This window comes from Cetorhinus maximus, chromosome 17 (assembly GCF_964194155.1).
Source record: "Cetorhinus maximus chromosome 17, sCetMax3.hap1.1, whole genome shotgun sequence".
Lineage (NCBI taxonomy): Eukaryota > Metazoa > Chordata > Chondrichthyes > Lamniformes > Cetorhinidae > Cetorhinus > Cetorhinus maximus.
In genome coordinates, this window is record NC_135895.1 from 74461989 (window position 1) to 74485286 (window position 23298).

General features: G+C 45.2%; 1 protein-coding gene across 7 annotated transcripts in view; it reads left to right on the forward strand.

Annotated features, from left to right (window-relative positions):
* Positions 1–23298, forward strand: part of LOC144692513 (roquin-1-like) — a 158978-nt gene that overhangs the window by 26444 nt on the left and 109236 nt on the right. Inside the window, exon 1 of one of the 7 annotated variants that reach the window (XM_078561474.1) lies at positions 643–797. The exons of the other annotated variants lie outside the window; for them this stretch is intronic. The gene's annotated coding sequence lies outside the window, so the exon portion shown is untranslated. Of the gene's footprint in view, positions 1–642; positions 798–23298 lie in introns of those variants that run through there. 7 annotated transcript variants of the gene reach the window in all.

Consider the following 23298-nt stretch of genomic DNA (forward strand, 5'->3'; position numbering starts at 1 on the left):
AACTAGGCATGACCACAAAGCTGGAAGTTCCCAAGCAATCAGAATGTGAAACCAGAGAAAGTCGGCACGGGTATGTATTTTAGTCCAGCTGTGGACAGAGATGGCAAGCCCAACATTTATTGCCCATCCCAAGTGTCCCTGAGAAACTGCTGGTGATCTATGTCTTTGAACTGCTATAGAGTTTTGATAGACCATGTCAGAGGGCAGTTGAAGAGTCAACCACATTGTTCAGGCTCTGGTGTCACATGTAGGCCAGACTGGGTAAGGACAGCAGATTTCCTCCTGAAGGGTATAGTGAAACAGATTTTTTTTTATAGTCACCTTAACTGAGGCAGTCATTTTATTTCCAGCACTTATAATGTGAATTTAATTTGAGGTGGTGGGATGTGTTCTCTAGATTATTAGTCCAGTCACAGTAAGCAATGAAGGTACAGATTCCCTGGACAGACCACACAGTGTTGTCCACAGTCCCCTTGGAATGCTCAAGCAGCCTATTATTGTAGCTGCTCAGTGGCTGGCCTCTGGCAGACCGAGAGTTAAGTGGGAGGGCTTTCCTCGGGGCTTATTTAGTTGGGCAGACAGCCTGGCTGACTATGCAAGTGCCTGCTTCATCAAGCACTGACTGGGTGAGTTCAGGGACTGCTGCTCAGGCAGCTGTTTCCTGAGTCAAAGTGCAGAGGGGGAGTCGCTCCCACAAGCAACAAAGTGGGGTGTTGTGGGGGTTGTGCCAGTGCCCTGGGGGCACGAAGGTGGAAAACCCCAGGAGTTAGGGGAAAGGAAGAAAAGCCTTCAACGAGGTATGAATCTCGCCAGAAGAGTTTAAAAATATCCTTCCGTACATTACAGTAGCTTCCTATGCAGCACCGTGGCTGTTGTTAGGCACAGGAGACTACGATGTCTGTGGTATGTACTTTGCTGTGCCAGTGAATGCCTGCTGCTCTCTCTCTGCCGGCTCCATCTAGTTCAGTGCTTGTGAGGCTGACAAATTCTTCCCTGCTCTTTTGCTTTTCTCAATCTGGAGTGGTTGGGGGAAGGGAGGAGAGAGGGCATTAAGTAGATGCAGATTGGATTAACCCTCGGAGGTCTGGCAGGATGGAGCCATCTCCAAAGACAAAGAGCAAGGAGGGGGAAATGCAACAGAGAGCTGCTGCTTCCATCTCTCTGGCCTGTCGCTCGGCACTGTTATAATCTCAGGCCAGCAGCAATACCCTCTGAGCTCTGAAGGACATGGTACTCAGCGGTTGCTGCTGGAGCAGGGTTAACAGGGCAGCTGGCCTGTGTAGGAGGAAGTGTGAGGTACGTGGGGGTTTGAGGTATGATGGGGTGGGGGGGGGGGGTGGCGGGTGGGTTTGGGATTGAGCAGAGAGGGAAGCTATAAGGTCACTGATTGTGACATATAGGCTGGGTGCTTCAGACAGAACAGGCTTTGTTAATGGGGCCTGTGAGTACTCAGAGCCTCTCTTCGGCCTGTGTATGTGGAAGTAATGCCAGTAGCAACAATGTCTCCTGCTTTACACGATCAAGGTTGACTGAAGTACCAATCCATATTGAAAGCAAAATTCAGGTTGATGTGTAAAGCCATGGCTGTGTTGCTGCAACAATAGCACCATCAGTTCAAGCACCACAGCTTTTCGTTGTTAGTTCTGTGTGTGTGGGTCTACACGTTGCCTTGTATCTTTATTTGTGTGCCTGAGTTGTTTTCCATCCAGAGTTTGTTGTGCTTTGCTCAGTCCTGCATTTGTGTCTGCCCGTGCCAAGTCATGTGTTTGCCTGTCACGGTTCTTGTTTGTTAGCAGCGTTTGGTCCTGCGTTTGCATTTTGGGACTGTGCTGTTTGTGTGTGTCACATTGTGCTTTGCTCTGTTTCTATATGTAGGGCTGCGCCATATTCTGCATTCTTGTGACATGCGGTGCCCGGGGCTGCGTTGCTGTGTTCCACCCTGTGCCCGGGGCCGCGTTGCTGTGTTCCACCCTGTGCCCGGGGCCGCGTTGCTGTGTTCCACCCTGTGCCCGGGGCCGCGTTGCTGTGTTCCACCCTGTGCCCGGGGCCGCGTTGCTGTGTTCCACCCTGTGCCCGGGGCGGCGTTGCTGTGTTCCACTCTGTGCCCGGGGCGGCGTTGCTGTGTTCCACCCTGTGCCCGGGGCGGCGTTGCTGTGTTCCACCCTGTGCCCGGGGCGGCGTTGCTGTGTTCCACCCTGTGCCCGGGGCGGCGTTGCTGTGTTCCACCCTGTGCCCGGGGCCGCGTTGCTGTGTTCCACCCTGTGCCCGGGGCCGCGTTGCTGTGTTCCACCCTGTGCCCGGGGCCGCGTTGCTGTGTTCCACCCTGTGCCCGGGGCCGCGTTCCACCCTGTGCCCGGGACCTATGTTGGTGTATTTCACCCTGTGCGTGGTCCTGTACTTGTATGCCAGGCCTGTGGTTTGCTTCATATACAGCTGAGCAGTCTGTATTTGAGAAGGAGTGTTGGGATGCTTGCACTGTTTGAGAGGGTGGGTTGAATGGCTTCAAGGTAGTGACTTCATTTTCAGAAACAGCACATTTTAAATCTTTTTCATTTTCCTTTGTCAGGTTTATAAGAAATATGTTTTGGGACATGGTTTGTGTTGTTTTCAGTGATTATCTGTAAACTGTGTTCCGTCTTCCAGCATTGAATCCATAAATTGTGTGGATTTAATTATAAAATTCCCAACTAATTCTGACCAAGAGGTGTCCATACAGTCTGAAGAAGCCCCCTTAACATTTAAAAAAATATTGTTAAAATCCTGAGCTCTCAATTGGAATACTGTGAGTTTGTGGGAATATAGAGCAACTCTGAGATTGCAGCATTCCCCCAGTACTGTACTGGGAGAGTCAGTTTAGATTATGAGCGAAGTCTGTGGAGTGACCCCACTGCTTGCTATCTCAGAAGCAAGGGTGCTTTCCATTGAACCTTGGCTGCCTTGATGATTCAAATGTCTTCACTCCTGCCCTGAGTCAGAAGGTTGTGGGTTCAAGCCCCACTCCACAGACTTAAACTCATAACCTAGACTGACCCTCCCAGTGTAGTACTGAGAGTGCGGCAATGTTGTAAGTGCTGTCTTTGGGATGAGACATTAAACTAAGGCCTCGCTTGCTCTCTTAGGTGGGTGTAAATGATTCCAGAGCACAATTTGAAGAACAACAGTGAATTTTCCTGGTGTTCTGGTCAATATCGCCATTTCTTCACTGTCACTGGGTCAAAATCCTGGAACTCCCTTCCTAACAGCGCTGTGGGTGTACCTACACCACATGGACTGCAGCGGTTCAAGAAGGCAGCTCACCAGCACCTTCTCAAGGGCAACTAGGGATGGGCAATAAATGCTGGCACAGCCAGCGAAGTGCACATCCTGTGAATGAAGAAAAATATATATCCCTCAACCAACATTACTAAAGCAGATAATCCATTTGTGGGAGCTTGCTGGGCGCATATTGGCTGTCACATTCCCTACTTAGAGAAGTGATGGTTGAAAGGAAATATGATAGAGGTATTCAAAATCTTGAGTCTGAACAGAGTAGAGAGGAAGAAATTGATCCCATTGGTGGAAGGGTCGAGAACCAGAGGCACCGATTTAAGGTGATTGGTTCTTTTGTCAAAGGTGAGGTGAGGAAAACTTTTTCATGCAGCGAGCGATTAGGATCTGGAATTCACTGCATGAGAGTGTGGTGGAGGCAGATTCAATTGCGACTTTCAAAAGGGAATTAGATCACTATCCGAGAGGAAAAAATAGCTTCAGGGAAAGGGCGGGAGAGTGGGATTAGCTGAGTTCTCTTGCAGAGAGGCGGCATAGACACAATGGGCCAAATAGCCCCCTTCTGTGCTGCAACCATTTTATGGTTCTAAGATTAACCATCAACTAGAACACAGACAGTGATTTATGGGAAACAAAAGCAGAAATTCAACAACCAGGCAGCATCTGTGGAGAGAGTGAGGGGGTTGAAGTTTCAGGTTGATGACCTATCATCAGAACTCATGATGTAAGGTCCTGACCTGAAATGTTAACTCCATTTCTCTCTCGACAGATGTTGCTAGATCTGCTGAGTATTCCAGCAGTTGCTGTTTCTATTTCAGATTTCCAGCATCTGCGGTATTTTCTCGTTGTGGCCATGACTGTTGATTTTCCAATTGTGACTTGTTTCAGTGCATGGTGCCACAGTTGTGAGATGTCATTACTCCAGATATCTGAAAGAGAAGTGGTTCATTTGTTGAAGAGCAGAGTTCTGAAGGCCTGAAGTGTGGACCCATGGTGCACCCATATCAAAAAAGACATGAAGGATTGCGAATTAGGTTAGAGGTGAAGGATAAGTTGAGCATTCAAGCATCTTCCATAACTGGATAGTACAAATGTAAGGGCAGTGGCTGGAAGGACAATAAGCATCACATTTATAAGCATTAGGATAGACACAGGCAAATTACTAGGGAGAAGTAAGGGTGAACTAAAAGTGATAGAAATGGGTGGGGGTCAGTTTGATATGAATTCTCAGCGACCAACCCAGTTAGCTGGTTTGCAGTTGCCTATAAGAACTGATTTATAGAATGTGCTTTAATGCAAGGGTATTCAACAAGCAGCAAGCATCAAACTATGGTGAAAATAACCCAGCATTAAGGAAACAGTTATATTGTAAAAGTTTGGATGGGAGATGGGACAGTCCAGGAGATTAAAAGAATTGTGTGTCTGAAGAATAAAAAACAGAGGGTGGTGGTTCTTGGAGAGCAAGAACCTCATTGCTAGTGGAACCCATGCAGATTAGAATTCGAGTTGCTGTTGTTTATACCTTTTAATAAATGACGTTTAAATATTTTTATTATCTTGTATATATTTCTGCATCTGTGGATTGCTTTACAGATAAAATAATCTGTAGTAGTTTAGCCTGTACACAATGGCCTGGCACTAGAATCCTCCGCAGCTGAGGAAACACAGCAGGAGTAGTATATGTTCTCCGTTGAGAAGTTTCCTGTGATTGGGTTAATTGACAGAGCTGGGTTATACTAACCCGACAGCCATGTTAATTGTTAGAGCTGGTTTATGTTGACCTGAATGCAGCAGAGGATAAAGATGTGGGCTTCAGTTCACAGCTTGTCATGCTGTTTACATGAGTAAACATCTGTGAAAGATGGTGGGCATGCAATCCATTTCAGATGGGGTGTCCTCATACGGTGCACCTTTGCTGATGGCTGAAGTCCAAGCCAAAAGCTTTGTTTGCTGTGGATCCTAGGCATAGTTTTAGGAGGTGCAGACTTGCTTAGCATCTGTACCCGCCTCTCGACCTCGTAGGTTGGTATCCAAATGGAAGATGAAAGCCTGTACACCTGGGGCCAAGTCGGTTGCAAGAGTTGCAGGAAGGTGCTAACTTGAGGGTAACATCAGCCTCTAATGTGACTTCACTCCAGACCTTCTGCCGGGCTTGCTGCCTTAACCATTAACTTGTAGTTGTTAATGTTTGGGCCACGTGATTGGGTGTCACTGCTGATGGAGCAAGAATACTGGATTCAGCATGGTGAAGTTGGAACTAATGGAATGGATTCTGTTTGTAACAAATAGTTGTGAAGAGATGTTCCATTTTGCAGTGCGATAGAGACAGCAGGTGGAATAGCAATGCTGATTAGCTTCAGGAAGGAGAAGTCAGAGGAATCTCTACTTAACCACCACTACCTCTCAATCCTCTACTGCCTCTGACTTCTCACACTATTTGTCCAACATCCATTAATGAATGAGTAGAAATTGCTTCCGAATAAATATTAGGATGAGCAAAGCCATAGTCTTCGGACCCCACCACAAACTCCTAGCCACCGACTCCATCCCTCTCCCTGATAAATGTCTAAGGCTTAACTAGACTGTTCACAACTTCATATTTAATCCCAAGATGAGCTTCTGATGACATGTTCATGCCATCAGTAAGACCGCCTATCTAATATCACAGGACACCTCATCTGCCTCCGCTTATGTGTTGCTGAAACCCTCATCCATGCCTTTGTTACCTCTAGACTTGCAACATACTCCTGCGTGAACTCTCATTGTCCACCCTCCATAAGCTTGAGTTCATCTAAAACTCTGCTGCCTAACTCACACCCAGTCCTGTTCACCCATCATTGCCATATTCGCTGATTAACATTGGTGCCCAGTTGAACAATACCTTGATTTTAAAATTCTCATCCTTGTTTTCAAATCCCTCCATAGCCTTTCCCCCTCCCTTTCTCTGTATACCCGTCCCAGGTACCTGCACTCCTTCAATGCTGACCTCTTGCACAGTCCTGATTTTAATTGTTGGACCGTTGACGGCCTGGTGGTCAGTGCCAAGGACCTAAGCTCTAGAACTTCCTCCTTAAACCTCTCCACTTTTCTACTTCTGTTTTTAAGGCGCCCCTTACAATCTATCTCTTTAATCAAGCTTTTGGCCATCTGCCTTAATATCTCCTAATGTGACTCTGGGTCAAATTTTGTTTGATAATGCTCTGCTATGTTAAAGGCACTATATAAATGCAAGCTGTTGTTGAAATGAATTTGAGTAGATTAGAACAAACTTATTAGTTGTGGCTCAGTGGGTGACACTCTTGCCCTCATGAGTTCAAAGGTTGTGAGTTCAAGCCCCGATCCAGAGGCTTGAGCCCATGACCTGGGGACTGCTGCAGAGTCAGAAATGCTGTCTTTCGGAGGAGACTGCGGCCTCGACTGCTGGATGTAAAAGATCCAACTACATTATTTTTCAAGAAGGACTGTGGAAACCTAGCCAGCACTTATTCCCCAAATAGCATCATCTATAGAATCTTATGGTATAGGAGGCAGCCATTTGGCCCATCATGCCTGTATCAGCTCTTTGAAAGAACTATGCGGTTTAATCTACCCCTGAGCTTTTCCTCCATAACCCTCATTGAAGTAAATTATCTGGTCATTATCATATTGCTGTTTGCAGGACCTTGCTGTGCTTAAATTAGCTGCCACATTTCTTACAACAGTGACTACACTTCAAATGTGCTTCACTGTCCCCAAGTGTGTTGCTGTCATCGTGAATCCAGCTATAGATCTAATATTGGAGTAGAAAGTGTAAGAGGAAAACTGGAGTAAGTTAACAAAATATGAATCTTGAGTTTCAGTGAGATAGTTGGAAGCAAGGGTGAGAATGGCTAGAGATGAAAACAGGCAGAATGGAGAGGCGAGTGCAGGATAAATCGGAAAGAAGAGGCAGCAGATGTGACTGGAGTAGTTTTAGGTTTCTCACGCATTTCTGGGCTGCACTTGCATTATCCATGACAATAGAAACAGATAAAGGCAAGTAAAGAGGGCTGTCATTAGGATAATGTGAGGGATCGCACAGACCTTGCCATGTGACCTCAGTGACATCCTACCCCTCCCCAAAACAGCTTGCATAGTGAAGACTTGCTCATTCTTAAGCCGGCAGTGTCGCAAAGCTGGGATTTTCACCGGTCAATTTACCCAACTCCTGCCAATGGAGTCAGCTCCCTGACACCCAGTTGCTGCACTGTGGTGCTGTGATCACAATAATGTGGGAGCAGTCCTCATAACTCCTCAAGCATCAACAGAACAATGAGACAAGTTAAACTGCAAATTGATACCGAACAAGAGAGCATGAGGAGAATCTGGGCTCTGTTCTCCAGTGAATAATAAGACTGGGTGTACCTGTGGCACAGAGTGAGTTTAAAAGGAAGAGTCAGGAAATATTTCAATACACTCCAACATCCTTCTGGAACTTGAGGGAAAGTTCCTCGGGACTAAGATTTGAACCTGCTTCCTCATCAGGTCCAGAAGATTCACAACATTCTATTCTCCCTCGGACACTCCCAGGACAGGTACAGCATGCAATTAGACACAGAGTAAAGCTTCCTCTATGCTATCCCCATGAAACACTCCTAGGACAGGTATAGCATGAGATTAGACACAGAGTAAAGCTCCCTCTATGCTGTCGCCATCAAACATTCCCAGGGCAGATACAGCATGGGGTTAGATACAGAGGCAAGCTCCCTCTGCTTTGGCACTTTTCCAATGAGATATTCAATTCTATACACCTCACATAACGCATCGGGGGCCAAGAAAGTGGATTGTCTGCCAGAGTCTTCACTCCCAGAATACTCAACGCTTTATTCTGAGCCTTTTTCCAGGTGTTAATGACCTTTTGAAGATGCCTGTCCCATCAAACACTCCCAGGACAGGTACAGCACGGTGTTAGATACAGAATATAGCTACCTAAATCTAGTAGGACACTCTCAGGGTAGGTTACACTGGTTAGATAAAGGTTAAAAATCCCTCTAGGACACACCCCTGGCAGGCACAGCATGGGTTAGTTTCAGGGTGGGGTTCCTCTGTGGAATTCCAGACACACAAAATTACTTCCAATTGCAGTGCTGTGCATTTTTTTAATTCTCATTTACCATGACACTAAGGCTGTTTCTTTGTTAATTTTTGAACTGTAATCAGGTACAGCATCAGTTGAGACTGGTCCAACCTATTTCACTAATGGCCTTAATAGCCAGCACAACAAATCATCCCTTCAGTTGAGAATTTTTTTTAATTCATTGATGGGATAGACCAGCATTTATTGACCATCCCTAATTGCCCTTGAGAAGGCAGTGGTAAGCTGCCTTCTTGAACCGCTGCAGTCCACGTGGCGTAGGTACATCCACAGTGCAGTTAGGGAGGGAGTTCCAGGATTTTGACCCAGTGACAGTGAAGGAACGGTGATATATTTCCAAGTCAGGATGGTGAGTGACTTGGAGGGGAACTTCCAGATGGTGATGTTTCCATGTGTCTGCTGCCCTTGTCCTTCTAGATGGTAGCAGTCATGGGTTTGGAAGGTACTGCCTAAGGAGCCTTGGTGTGTTCCTGTAGTGCATCTTGCAGATGGTATGCATTGCTGCCACTATGCGTCAATGGCGGAGGGAGTGAATGTTTGTGGAAGGGGTGCCAATCAAGGGGCTGCTTTGTCTTGGATGGTGCCAAGCTTTTTGAGTATTGTTGGAGCTGTGCTTGTTCAAGTAAGTGGAGAGTTTTCCATCACACTCTGACTTGTGCCTTGTAGATGGTGGACAGGCTTTGGGGAATCGGGAGGTTAGTTACCTGCCACAGGATTCCTAGCCTTTGATCTGCTCTAGTAGCCGCAGTATTTATATGGCTCGTCCAGTTCAGTTTCTGGTTGATGGTAACCTCCAGGATGTTGATAGTAGAGAATTCAGCGATGATAATGCAATGGCAGGGGACGATGGTTAAGTTCTCTCTTGTTGGAAATGATCATTGCCTGGCTCTTGTGTGGTGTGAATGGTACTTGCCACTTGTCAGCCCAGGCCTGGATATTGTCCAGGTCTTGCTGCATTTGGACATGGACTGCTTCAGTATCTGAGGAGCCGTGAATGGTGCTGAACATTGTGCAATCATCAGCGAACATCCCCACTTCTGACCTTATGATGGAAGGAAGGTCATTGATGAAGCAGTTGAAGATAGTTAGGCCTAGACCCCAACCGTGAGGAACTCCTGCAGTGATGTCCTGGAACTGAGATGATTGACCTCCAGCAACCACAACCATCTTCCTTTGTGCTAGGTATGACGCCAGCTAGCGGGGAATTTTCCCCCGATTCAGTTTTGCTTGGGTTTCTTGATACCACACTTGGTCAAATGCTACCTTTCATGTCAAGGGCAGTCACTCTCACCTCACCTTTAGAATTAAGCTGTTTTATCCATGTTTGAACCAAGGCTGTAATGAGGTCAGGAGCTAAGTGGCCCTGGCGGAACCCAAACTGGGCGTCAGTGAGCAGGTTATTGCTCAGCAAATGCCGCTTGATAGCACTGTTGATGACCCCTTCCATTACTTTACTAATGATTGAGGATAGACTGATAATTGGCCAGGTAGGATTCGTCCTGCTTTTTATGGACAGGACATACCTGTACTGGGACAGCTTGGCTAGTGGTGTGGCCAGTTCTGGAGCACAAGTCTTCAATACCTTTTGCCAGAATGTTGTCAGGGCTATGGGTCCTCTGCCCAACCATCTTCAACTGTTTCATGATTGACCTTCCTGCCATCATAAGGTCAGAAGCGGGGGTGTTCGCTGATGATTGCACAATGTTTGCGACCGTTCGTGACTCCTCAGATACTGCCTTTGCAGTATCCAGTGCCTTCAGCCGTTTCTTGATATAACATCGAGTGAATCAAATTGGCTGAAGACTGGCATCTGTGATGCTGGGGACCTGAGTGGCTTGCTCGACCATTTCAGAGGGCAGTTAAGAGCCAACTGCATTGCTGTGGGTCTGGAGTCACGTGTGGGCCGGACCGTGTAAGGACAATCATTTCATGGCCGCCAAGCGACTTTTAATTCCAGATTTTTATTGACTGAGTTCAAATTCCGCCATCTGCCGTGGTGGGATTCAAACCCAGGTCCCCGGAGCATTATCTTGGGCTTTTGGATTACTAATGACAATACTGCTAGGCCACTGCCTCCCCTTGAATGGATTAGAGCCCTGGTCCTAGAGATGAATGAGCCGTCTAAACATCCAGTTCTTATAACACTGGCAATTTTTACAACAACATGTATTTACAAAAGTGCCTTTAATATGGTAAAACATCCCAAGTTGCTTCATAGGAGTGTTACCAGACAAATTTTGGACAGATATTAAGAAGTGCCGTGAAGGAGTTTAGGGAGGGAATTCCAGGGCTTAGGGTCTAGGCAGCTGGAGGCACGACCACAGATGGTGAAGGATTTAAAATTACGATTGCCCAAGAGGCCAGAATTGGAGGAGTACAGAAATCTTAGAGGATTATAGAGCTGGAGGAGACTATGGAGATAGGGAGTGGTGAATCTGTGAAGAGATTTCAAAACAAGGTTGAGAATTTGAAAATTGGGATGTTGCCGGTCCATAGGTTAGTTGTGAGCCAGTAAAAAAAATACAAAGTCCATTTCTGAAACTCTTTAGCTTGGATTGAAGGGAATACCATATGTTCCTGTGTGTGCACGGCTCACTCTGCTGTTATAGTTAGGCAGACTATTATGTATGTTTCTCTTTTAAATGACACTGAAGGCTGCACTGGTTGTGCGTTTATTCCCCAGTAATCCAGATTCTGTAGGAAGTTTCCACACCCGGCACTACCTATGCCTCACCATTCCCAACCTGCCCATGCCGTTTAGTGCCCAGCCCGCCATGGTACCAGCTTTTACCCTAACCCTTTCTCATTGGGAAGATGGGGAAGACGGGCTGTTGTGGAGCTGGGCACTTGCATGGAGGATGCAGAAGAAGGCACAACCAATTATAGAATATTGGTCGATAGCAACCATGGGGAGGGTACAGAGTGATGTATACATGGGAGACACTAAAGGATGTGTGAATCCTTGGAGAGGGTGGCTAAGGGGTGTGGGGGTCCTTGGAAATGGAGAGGGGTGGTGTGGGATGTGTGTGTCCATGAGGAGGGTAGAGTGGGTGTGGGATATTTTGTGCCCATGGGAAGGATACATGGAGGCAAGAGATATGTGTGCATCCATGGTGGGCTAGGGGTGGTGAGGGATATTTATGTTCATGTGGAAGGTACAGGGGGTGAAGGACGTGGGCTTTGAGGTGAGCAGTATTTGTCCCATGGGGAGGATACATGGGGTGATGGGTATTTGTGTCTGGGGGAGGGTGCACGGGGACATGGTGAGGAGTATTTGTGCCCATGGAAAAGGTATGGGAGGGTGAAGGATGTGAATGCCTGTCAGGAGACTGTGAGTGCATAGGGAGTGGGCTTAGCTTGAAGAAACTGGTGCCTCCGCTGTTCTATTCTGAGGAGAATTGATTTTTGTTTCTGTTTCCGATCAGTGACACTGTCTATTCATTGGTGAACTTTGATCATGCTGAGTGAGTCAGTGTGTTTGTGACTATGTAGAAAAGCACGCCTGTTAAATGTCAGGATGATTATTCACACAGTCACACCTTGTGAGGAGCTGGATTGCTATCACACTTGGGCCCTAAAAGGAGCTCAAATTGTTGTTGGTGTTGAATGCTTCATTTGCAGTAGCTGTACATGCAGTTTTCCCTGGTTACACAGGTATTAACGGCACCGTTGGTACTGCAATGAATTGCAGGTTGGTGTGATACTGAAAAGCAAGATACCAATTAGAAATGCATAGAAGTTATAACATGGATCTGGGCCAAAATTCATACTTTGAGTTTGCCATTGCTGATATGTATTAATTAGCACATTCCTTAGATAATATCACCACCTTCAGCACCTCTTTGTCCCTTTGTCTATTACATCTTTTGGTTATCTCCACCTATCACTGGCTCTACTTGTCTCACCCCCCCTTAAACCAGCTTATATTTCACCCCTCTTCTATTTTTCCTTAGTTCTGTTGAAGGGTCATTCGGACTCGAAACGTTAACTGTGTTCCTCTCCGCAGATGCTGCCAGACATGCTGAGTTTTTCCAGGTATTTTTGTTTTTGTTTTGGATTTCCAGCATGCGCAGTTTTTTTGCTTTTATCTGATATGTGCCTGACCTGTTTATGGTGGTGAGCTGCTGGAGATTTTCACACTCTTCCGGTCTTTATTTTTTTCATCTGTTTGCCAGGTTTTCTTTAACTGATCTCTCTGCGGACTAGATGTGGGTCATAACACTGAAGCTTTTTCTCTTGAGGAAAATGAATGCCAAGGGCTGACCTAGCAGAGATCTTTCAAACTATGAAGGGGTGGGAGATAATGTTCCCACTGCGGGGAATCCCAAACCAGGGGCCGTAAATATAAGAGAGCCATGAATAAACCCAATGAGGAATTCAGGAGAAACGTCTTTACCCAGAGTGGTGGGAATGTGGAACTCGCTACCACAGGGATTGGTAGAGGTGAATATTATAGATACAGTTAAGAGGAAGTGAAATAATGACATGAGAGAACAGCACGTAAGGCAGTTAGGGTTATGTGAAAGGATTGGAAGGAGACTTGTGGTTTATAGACATCAGCATGGATCCATTGGGCTGAATGTTTCACTGCTTTAAGTTCGAATGTTTCCCCTCCACTAGTGCTCTGCCACCTCTTTCCTTTAATCAACAATTAATACACAAAAGAGGAAGGAAAAATTGTTGTGGGATATATTCTTGATAGGTTCTCCCAGCAGGTGGGGAGCATGGAGTCAGGAAATCAAGCCTCCAATATCATTTGGCATTTCTTTTTTAAAGTGGGAAGTATTCTGTGCAAAAAACAACTCTTCCCAACGCCCGCTCCACCCCCCCCCCCCCCCCCCCCCCCCCTCCACTTTCCACATTAAAATAATAGTGTGCTAACAGCAAAATCCCAGAGAAAATATTATACTGTATGAGATTAGGAAGAGCTGAATAAACTCTATATTAGTACCAGTTGGACCTATGTCAGTGCTTGGTATCCACTCACCCCTTCTCCCTCTAAAGCAGCGTTTGTGTACCTGAGAAGTGCCTTCTACCCCGTGTGTGTGAGAGCCACTTGTTCTGTCCAGTGGCACTGTTTATATTTCCCATTTATTTTTAATTCTTCCAGTTTTTCAGCCATGGGAGCCCTGGTCCCAGACAAGCGCTACTAGGTTGCCATTTGGAAATATTATTTCAATGAGTGAGTGGTCCATCCATGCAACAGGCTCCCAAGCCAAAGCAGTCAGCATTGATTCATTCAAATGCAAATTTAACAGATTTCTGTCAGAAAATAATGTTTGGAATACAGTATATGAGTAATTTGAGACACAAGTGTGGCAAGTGCTGGGGAGGAGCAGGCCTTTTTTTGACAAATGGTTCCTACAGCTCTCCAATGTGGGGGTTTTCCCCCACCTCATGTTTAGATCTGTTATAGACGAATTAATAAGCGCTTAACTGCTGTGGTTAGTCCACAGCTCTATTATTGTCAGATTATGCAACCAGCAGGGTGGGAGAAAATGAACCAGTTGGACCGTGGTCTTTCTCCAATTAACAATTCCTATGGTGTATGTTGTGACCGAGCAGTTGGTAAAGCTAAGTTATTTAAAAATCCCAGAGGGAAACTTTAAACAACTGTCATAACCTATAATTTTAAGTCTTATGTTTGGGATGCGACTCCAAATTCAGGAATCAGACCACCAGTTCTTGAGGTTTTACATCAAACTAAATGAAGCATTTTATTAATTTATACAGGTTAAAATATATATACACATGGCCTCAAATTACTATTATCGTAACTTTTAACAAATTCCCAAACCAATCTCCATTAAGGCAACCGCAACCCATAGACTTTCAGCAAACACCAGGCAAAGCATTTCCACCGTACCAATTCAAAATGAGCTTCTTTTCACTTTGGTTCCTCTGGAGGCTTACAGCTGCTTTTGATCTCACATTGCCTCCCCTACATACACACAACTGCTGAAATTATACCTAGCACAACCCATGTAAATTCTCATTGTAACACCAACCTCTGAACTCCACCTTCTAACAATGAAACCCCTTTCATAGTACCAATTTTATTAGTAATATAAACATATTGCTTGGTATCTGCTAGCTAGGTGATAGTTTTCACCCCACTTCTTGAATGCTCTATTCAAAAAATGCAAATACACTCTATCTCTCTTACATATCAAAACTAGTACACATCAAAGCACCCAGACTAGCTGGATTTAATCCAATTAAGACATACTCACAGACTAAACCTCTATTTTAAAAGAAAAATATTTTCCAATAATATTATATCTTATTATTAACCAAGCAGGGTATAGCAACTGAGCCCAGAACTTAGCACCTGAGCCAAAAAGATGAAGGTAGTGCAGTAGATGTACAAATGGACTTGCAAAAGATATTTGATAAATTATCACATAACAGACTTAATTTGGAATTTATTAAATTTGGAAGGTACTGTAGTAACTTGGGTATATAATTGGCTAAGGGTTAGGAGACAGAGAGCAAAGGTGAATGGATGTTTTTCCGACCTGCTTGAAGCATGCAGTTGGGTCCCCCAGGTATTAAGACCATTTTTTAGATAATACAAAATTTGGTAAAGTAGCAAATAGTGAGCAGGGTGGTAGCAGATTTCAGGAGGATATAAACAGACTGGTGAAATGGGCAGACATGTGGAAGAAACATTTCAAAACAGAGAATGTGAAGTTTTGCGCTTGGTTGAAACAACAATGGAGAAGCAGTATAATCTAAATGGTACTATTTTGTGGGTTGTGCAAGACCAGAAGAGCCTGGGAGTGCATATTCCCAAATTTTTGAAGATGGCAGGATAAGTTGATAAAGCGGTAAAGAAAGTTTCTGGGGTACTTGGCTCTGTAAGTCAGGCATTGGTTACACAAACAAGGAAGTCGGGCTAAACCTTTATAAATCACTGGTTAGGCCTCAGCTGGAGTAATGGATACAATCCTAGGCTTTTAAAAATTCTTTCAAGGGTTGTGGGTGTCGCTGACTAGGCCAGCATTCATTTCCCATTTCTAATTTTCCTTGAGGAGGTGGTGGTGAGCTGCCTTCTTGAACCGCTGCAGTCCATGTGGTGTAGGTACACCCACAGTGCTGTTAGGGAGGGAGCTCCAGGATGTTGACCAAGCGACATTGAAGGAACGGTGATATATTTCCAAGTCAGGATGGTGAGTGGCTTGGAGGGGAACTTACAGGTGGTGGTGTTCCCATGTATCTGCTGCCCTTGTCCTTCTGGATGGTAGTGGTCGCAGGTTTGGAAGGTGCTGTCGAAGGAACTTTGGTGAGTTGATGCAGCGCATTTTGTAGATGCTATGCACCGCTGCCACTGTACATCAGTGGTGGAGGGAGTGATGTTTAAGATGGTGGAAGGGGTGTCAATCAAGCAGGCTGTTTTGTCCTGGATGGTGTCGAGCTTCTTGAGTGTTGTTGGATTTGCACTCATCCAGGCAAGTGGAGAATATTTAATCACTCCTGACTTGGGCCTTTTCGATTGTGGGCAGGCTTTGGGGAGTCAGGAGGCGAGTTACTTGCTGCAGGGTTCCTAGCCTCTGACCTGCCCTTGTAGCCACAGTATTTATATGGCTAGTCCAGTTCAGTTTCTGGTCAACCTCCAGGATGTTGATAGTGGGGGATTGAGCGTTGATAATGTCATTGAATGTCATGGGGAGAGATGGTTGGATTCTCTATTGTTGGTGATGGTCATTAACTGGCACCTATGTGGAGTGAATGTTAGCTGCCACTTGTCAGCCCAAGCCTGAATATTGTCCAGGTCTTGCTGTATGTGGACACGGACTGCTACAATATGTGAGTTGCAAATTGTGATGAGCATTGTGTAATCATCAGCGAACATCCCCACTTCTGACTTTATGGTGGAGAGGAGGTCATTGATGAAGCAGCAGAAGATGGTTGGGCAAACCACATTTAAGGAAGGATATCAAGGCCTAGGAGAGTCTTCAGAGGTTGTTTTACCAGCATGATAGAAGGGATGAGGAAATTCAGTTGTGCGGAGAGTTTGCAGAAGCTGGGACTGTTCTCCTTAGAGCAGAGGAGTTGACCAGAAACTGAACTGGACTGTGGCTATAAGAGCAGGTCAGAGGCTGGGAATCCTGTGGAGAGTAACTCACCTCCTGACTCCCCAAAGCCTGTCCACCATCTACAGGGCACAGTCAGGAGTGTGACGGAATACTCCCCACTTGCCTGGATGAGTTTGGCTCTAAAAACACTCAAGAAGCTCGACACCAGCCAGGACAAAGGATCTTGCTTGATCACACCCTGTCCAGCAGTGTAAATATTCACTCCCTCCACCACCAACGCACAGTGTGTACCATCTACAAGATACATTGCAGCAACTCGCCAAGACTCATTAGACAGCACCTCCCAAACCCATGACTTCTATCATCTAGAAGAACAAGGGCAGAAAACGCATGGGAACACCACCACCTGCAAGGTACCCTCAAGTCACACACCATCCTGACTATATCACCATTCTTTCACTGTTGCTGGGTCAAAATCCTGGAACTCCCTTCCTAACAGTATTGTGAGAGTACCCGCACCAAGTGGACTGCAACAGTTCAAGAAGGTGGCTCAAAGGCAGATAGGGATGGGCAATAAATGCTGGCATTTGCAGCAATGCGCACAACCCATGAAAGAATTTTAAAAGAAAATTCTGTGATTCAATAACTGTCCTCGACCGATGTTGACCCTCATGCACTGTGGTTTTAGGAGTGATCAGCAGCAGGAATTCTAGCTGTTTCTCCCAATCCCCTTCCCAGAGGTATCCTTTCTGCCGCTGCAAACCTGGATTCAGTATTTTTTGACCAGGGTGAAACTCTGGCCTCACTCTTGCTGGCCCTTGTTCCCAGTTTGTCAAGCAGCAACAGTGACGCAAGCTTCACCAAGCTTCGATCAGCAAAACTGTCTTCATGTGTTACTTCAGAAAAGCGAGAAGGCTTTCAACACAGGCACCCTCACTCAATATGCCCACAAGATATTCATTCATACACCCCTAGCCTTAGATTCTTAGCAATCCTCTCTCCTCACAGTCAGAGTCATTTACGATACAGAAGAAGGCCATTCAGCCCATCGAGTCCATGCTGGTTCCTCACGGAAGCAATCTAGTCAGCTCACTCCCCTGTTCAATTCCTGTAGCCCTTCAAGTTTATTTCATTCAGGGGCCCATCAAATTTCATTTTGTAATCTTTCATTTTTTTTTCCACTTACGCCACCTTTGTGGACAGTGAGTTCCAGGTCACTGCAGCGAGTGGCATAAGAATGTCATTCGGAGAAATTAAAAGGGATAGATCCTGTGATTCTGCCCTTTGCTCTAAATATGTCCACCATATTCCTTCCTAATATATGGTAAATGCACATTTTGAAATATCGGAGGGAAATTGCAAAACATCACTCCATTTGAATGGATCAGAATTCAGAACGTCTTAGGCAGAGTTTAGTATCAGATTCATTTAGCTTTCCTGAACTGGAAGGGACGAGCTCTTGTTTGAGACCATCAGTGTGCACTGACCATCTCTTTTGTGGTCATTCCTGCACTGGGATGGCAGGCTATGAGGAGTCTTGTGGTTTCCTCCCTAAAACTCTCTAACTTCCCATCTCTCTCCTTTAGCTAAAACCTACCTCTTGGTCACCTGCCCTAATGTCTCTATATGTAACTCAGTGTCAGCATTTGTTTCGCTCAAGTGCCTTGGGATGTTTAACTACTTTAACAACAAGAACTCGCATTTCATAGTTCCTCCAACATAGCTAAAGCAGTCCAATGCATTTCACGGGAGTGATTATCAAACAGAGTCTTATCAGAGTATCTTTAATGAGGACAGGTTTAGGGAAGAGCTTTCGGAGCTTAGCACCTAGCCAGTGAAGGCAAGGCCGCTAGTGTAGGGATAGTCACAAGAGATATGTCATGTTCAGACTGGTACAGTAGAGGATGGCCTCTAACAAGCCCACCTTTACAGCTGAGGGAAGAAGAAAATCAAAGATGTGAAAGAGGCCAGAGTTGGAGGAATACAAGGATCTTGGAAGGTTGTGGGACTTCAGGGGACTATAGAGATAAGGTGAGAGGGAGATGAGTGCGAGATCATGGAAGGATTTGAACACAAGGATGAGAATTTTAAAATCATTATACATGCCATATCAGTACATGTTGTTGTTGTCTATACCTGAGTGTTTGACTTCTGTTCTCTGTGGAAATCTGACTAAACCCTGGTGCTGGTAGAACTGTGATGTATTTGGGAAAAACAGATGAAGCCTTCCCGAGTTGCTCAGATCTTTCATCTAAAATCATCCATCCTCATTCTATATTGTGAGCCAGAGGGGTCTGCGCCTTCCAGTAATTCGGAGTTCCTCCCTAGTTATTCCTCCCTGATTCCTTAATCAAGTTTGGTGTGTGAAATGAAGGATTCCTGTGATCTGTCCAGGGGGGAGCTAAATAAAAAGCGCTGGGCCCTTTCTTTTTCCCCGGTCTGAACCATAGTACCAAGGGTTTCTAGGTGCATTTTAGTCTCAGCATTGTGTTCTCACTTGCATTGTTTTATTCTTCTTAGCCAACATATAGTTCTGCCGTGTGACCCGATTAATACTGGGACACTTCCATCGAGAGTGTGCTGATGACATGGATAATCTAGAGCACGACTGCCATTTTAAGACATCAATTAGCAACCAACAATTCTCTGTTGATGAGAGAGCCCAGCACGCTTAGGGGTCAGCCTGCATTATGTAACTACATTTTCCAGAGTTGAGGAAAGAAAAAACCCAAGTAACAACAAAAATTTGCATTTATACAGCACCTTTAACATAGTGGGACATCCCAAGGCACTTCACAGGGGTGTTATCAAACAAACTTTGACACTGAGATATTAGGACAGGTGACCAAATGCTTGTTCAAAGAGTTCGGTTTTAAAGAGCTTCTTAAAGGACGAGAGAGAGATAAAAAGGCGGAGGCTTTAGGGAGGAAGTCCCAGAATTTAGGACTTAGACAGCTGAAGGCATGGCCACCAACGGTGGAGCAACGAAAACCAGGAGGGACGCAAGAGGGACCAGAAAAGAACATTGAGCAAAGACAGAAGATAATGAGAAGTACAGGAGACTTCTTCTGTTTAAAAAAAAAGTCGTGAAGAAGAGCATGCATGAGAGACACACAGGGATGCTTAGAGTTAAAAGGCAGGGAGGCACAAGAAGCAGCAAATTGGAATGACTCCAAGATGCTGTACAGCATTGTACAGGAAGTGACCGGTGCAAGAAGCAACATCACTGCACCAATCAAGGGCAAGGACGGCAAGATGTTATTGATGGATGAGGAACGGAAGATCGGGTGGGTGGAACACTTTCAGGAGATCCTCGACCAGCCAAGCCCAGCTCTACGTTCGAGTTCGATGACAGCACCGCAACTCAGCAGCTGAACATTAGCCTGGAAGAAGTGACCAGATCAGAGGTCCAATGAGCCATCAAGAACCTGTAGAACAACAAGGCACCAGAGATCAATGAGATACCAGCAATGCCATTGAAACATGGCAAGAACACTGTCACAACAGAAACATGGCAAGAACACTGTTCAACCATACCTGGACTGTGGAAGATGTCCCAGACAACTGGAGGCAAGGAGTAATTGTCAAGCTGCCAAAGAAAGAGAATCTCAGCAACCGCAACAACTGGAGGGGCATAACACTGCTGTCAGTATCTGGCAAGGGCTTCAGCATGATGCTCCTCAACAGCCTGAAAGCAGAAGACGGCAGTACCCTTCATGAAGAACAGGCAGGTTTCCGGGGTGGCAGATCATGCATTGAGCAGATATTTACACTTAGGAGCATCGTGGAGCAGAACCTGAAATATCAGAAACCACTTGTTATCAACTTCATTGGTTTCAGGAAGGCTTTCGATAGCATCTATTGACAGTTACTCTGGTACATCAGAAGATGGTATGGCATCCGGAGTGGTATATTAATATGTTCGAAGCCTTATACAGTGACTCCAGCTGTTGCATCAAGACCAGCACAGGCGCCATGGACTCCTTCAGCGTCGTTACTCTCCTCACTCCTTTTCCTCTTGGTTATTGATTTCATCATGAGGAAGGTGATGGTGAGCGCAGACTTTGGCATCCTGTGGCAACACCACCGCTTGACAGACTTGGATTTCGTAGACGACATCACCTTGCTGGCCAAAGAATTGCAGACTCCAAGACATCACTAGATTTGAAAATAGCAGCGCCAAAGTTGGTCTACACATCAGTTGCAAGAAGACCAAGAGAGTGACGGCTGGATGACAACAGACCCTCCCATCACCATTGGACAACAGAACATCAAGGATGCTGACCACTTTCCCCTATATAGGAAGCAATATCTCCAGGAAGGGTGATGTAGAGATCGATGTCTGCATGAGAATCAGCAAAGGAGCATCAGTCTTCCAGCGGCTGCACACGGTCCACATCAGCACCATCAACATGGCCATGAAGCTGTGACGCTACATGTCCATAGTAGTACCAACCACAGTCTATGCCAATGAGACATGGAAGTGAATAGCAAAGATTTGGGCGTCTTTCACCAGCGCTGCCTACGTAAGATCCTGGACATCACATGGAGAGAGAGAAAGAGCGCAGAAGTACTACAGAGGACTGATCAGAGATGCCTACAAGACATCATGGCAGTAAGATGACTGATGCTGGCAGGACAATTATTTCACTTGCCAGTCATACTGAGTGACAGCAGTGACAGTAGAATGGACACTGCCAGATGGAAGAAGAAGTCGAGGCCGTGTAAAGAAGACCTGGTGAAGTACATTTAAGGAGGACCTTCAAGAGCGGGACACCACCCGGGCTGGAGCGAAAGAGATTGTGATGGACCAGGGCCAGTGGCGGAGTCTTGCTGCCCATTGTCCTGAATGGGACCTGAGGAACTAAGTCTAAGTAGGACAAGAGGGAGGGACGAGGTAATAGAGGAGCTGGAAAACAAGGATGGAAATTTTCCGCAAGCGTGACCCAGACCTCCCTGTCGCTTGCCATTTCAACACTCCACCCTGCTCTCATGCCCACATGTCCGTCCTTGGCCTGCTGCATTGTTCCAGTGAAGCTCAACGCAAACTGGAGGAACAGCACCTCATCTTCCAACTAGGCACTTTACAGCCTTCCAGACTTAATATTGAGTTCAACAATTTTAGATCATGAACTCTCTCCTCCATCCCCACCCCCTTTCCGATCCCCCTTTTTTCCAATAATTTATATAGATTTTTCTTTTCCCACCTATTTCCATTATTTTTAAATGTATTTCCATCCATTGTTTTATATCTAACTTTTAGCCTATTTCAATCCCTTTTCCCCACCCCACCCCACCCCCACTAGGGCTATCTTTTCCTTGCTCGTCCTGCTTTCTACCCTTAATGTCACCTATTATCACATTCCTTAGATAATATCACCACCTTCAACACCTTTGTCCTTTTGTCTATGACATCTTTTGGCAATCTCCACTTATCACTGGACCTCTATCCAGCTCTACCTGTCCCACCCCTCCCCTTAAAACAGCTTATATTTCACCTCTTTTCTATTTTTCCTTAGTTCTGTTGAAGAGTCATACAGACTCGAAACGTTAACTGTGTTCCTCTCCGCAGATGCTGTCAGACCTGCTGAGTTTTTCCAGGTATTTTTGTTTTTGTTTTGGAAATTTTAAAATCAAGCTAGTGTTGGCTCCTGGCCAATGTTGGTCAGCGAGCAGAGAAGCAGTGGGTGAACGAGACTTTGTGCAAGTTAGGATGTGAGCAGCCTCCATTATGTAGTCACTGGTAGCAGTGGCATCATGTAAATACTGACGGGATATCCCTTTGATCCACGTGCTCTTGTGGTATAACTCTCTTATTTAAGAGTGGTGTCTTGCATCAGGTTTGGTATGTGGATATACCAGTTCTTCACCCTCACTCTTTGTAAACAAAGCTATTTGCATTTCATCTATATGAGTGTTGGCACTTTATGCATATCTCAGATTTCTTCCAGCAAATGGAGATATCACTCAGTTGATAAGAATTCTGCAGTTCATTTTCTTTGGAAATCAGTTGAGGATTTTGTCAGTGTGACTGAGTTGGTAACACTCTCACTTTGAGTCAGGAGGCCTGGGTGTTATGTCTTCTGGTTCCCATAAATTAGAAGTAATCACACTTTAGACTCAAAATGTTGGAGCCTCTTAGAGTGTATTCCTTTCTGCTCTTCATGTGGCTGGTAGACTGATACGTTGTTAGTTGGCACTTGACTGCAACGCACCAATGAATGTGGCAATTCTGGATATATATTCACATAACAATTAGTTCCTATCTCTTTGCGAATAATACAACAGTATAATATCCCTCTTGCTTTTAAAAAAATTATGCCTCTATATCAATAGAACTGTTCCAATCATTAAATTTTTTTCTAAATTTACATTTTCTGACTGCATTTTTCAGTCTTGTTATGAAAATGTCCAGAGGCTCACCTGATTCCTGCCTTAGTCCTTGAAATTCATATCGCTAGATTCGATGATTTTACTTTGGCTGAAGATGTGCACTGAATTTTTCCAAAAAAAATTGCCTGGTTTTTTGTTGTCATCTTCACTCAGCTATTAAACAAGTTTAACACTTTTACTCCTGCCCACAAAAGGATGACGGTTTTCTCTTCACTAGTGCCTCTTAGAAAGCTACTGAATGTCAGTTCTCACTTTTGATTAAACATCTTAAATGCCCCTACGACATCATTAGCCTCCCAGTTGATCATGGGCTGGAACTGTGTGTTTATTGCTGTGGCGGCCATTTCATTTTCACACTATTCACTCAGTTTTTTTGCTTTTTCTCTGACATTAATTGAGGTTTATTTTTAACCTAATTTGGCATTAAATTTGTTTAAAATGTTTAGCTTTTACTCACAGACACCCCGCTGCCACCATGTTATGTCT